Here is a 1,387-nt window from a genome sequence, read left to right as displayed (position 1 = left end):
AAAAAATAATAAAATAAATCTGGAGAAATGTAAAAATATAAATAAATAAATAAATAAATAAAGCATGCAAAAAAAAAAAAAAACCCAGACCCCAGATGTAATCTTCCAAAAAAAAAAAAAAAAAGAGTTTGGGGGAGGCTCTGACCAGGTGATATTTGAAGAGAATTGGGGACATTTGCAGGGGAATTAGAGGGTGAATTGTGCAGCTAGGTGTTCGGGGTTTTTTTTAAGAGGTTTTTGCTATAGGGCACATACGCTCACCAGAAAGACAGAGAGAGACAGAGAGACAGAAAGTGAGAAATCACCCCCCCCAGGGGGGATGGCCACGCCACAATCTCTTCTCTTCCATTCTCCTCTCGGAATCTTGGGCACACACGCACACGCACCGGGCATGAGTTTAAGCCACCAGGCCCGGGACTCGAACCATAGTCGACGACATGGGAGTCCAGCGTCATAGCCATTATGTGAACTGCTGGTCCCCTGTGCATCTAATTTTAAGAAGAGCATTTCAGGCAGCAAGGGCAGTGTGCGTAAAGGCCCTGCTTCAGGAGCAACTTGACATGGTCCAGAAACAGAAAAGAGGCCAGTGGGGGACAGGAGAGCTGCAGGACTGAGCCCAGAGAGGCGGCAGCATAAGGAATGGCATCTGCAGATCGCACAGGGGCCAGGAAGGGCGCCTGACCTTGACTCAGGTTATAACTCTAGAGAAAGTGTTGTGAACCATACAGAGAACCCCAAAAGGAGAAGCAGGAGGGGGTGGGGGCGATAGATTCCATTTCAGCTTGAAGTGCTCTCAGAGGAATCAGGTGCCCGAACTCTAGAACTTCAGGGCCCCTGAGTGTAGTACAGAACTCAGAGCTGTGGAAGCAGACTCAAGGGGGACCACCGAGAGGGTAAAGGTCAGAGATCCTGATGAAAGCAGGGCAGGGCAGGAGTCACCAGGTGGCCTGACCAGGTGTCAAGGGCTTGGGCTCAGACCTGCAGCTCACTGGCTGTGAGACCTTCAGCTAAGCTCAGAGAGTCCGGAAGGTCACAGCCAGACTTCTCCAAGATCACATCCAGGTCAGGCAGGTTGACATAAAACAGCACGCAGGATGTTTCAGGCTTGATTTGGGGGCCTTTTTCCCCAGTCAGGGTTTTCTTTAGTTCTATCCCTCAACTTCTCACGTCAGCTGACCCTTGGGCAGAACCCTCAAGAAGAAGAATGAGCCAGTGCCCTCTGTTGACTCAAGGACTTATCTTCTTGCCAGCACATAAGCCTCTTCCTTCCACAGCCCTAAGCAATTTCAAACTGTGGCCTGGAGGGGTCACCAGGATAAGAATTCCTCAGGTCCAAACCCCTCCCCTGCCACGGTGGGACCTGGAGCAGGCATAAAAGGGCCCCAAG

Source organism: Tupaia chinensis, unplaced genomic scaffold, assembly GCF_000334495.1.
Source record: "Tupaia chinensis unplaced genomic scaffold, TupChi_1.0 Scaffold149922_1, whole genome shotgun sequence".
Lineage (NCBI taxonomy): Eukaryota > Metazoa > Chordata > Mammalia > Scandentia > Tupaiidae > Tupaia > Tupaia belangeri.
The sequence above is the reverse complement of the archived record's forward strand: the minus strand, read 5'-3'. Positions refer to the sequence as shown.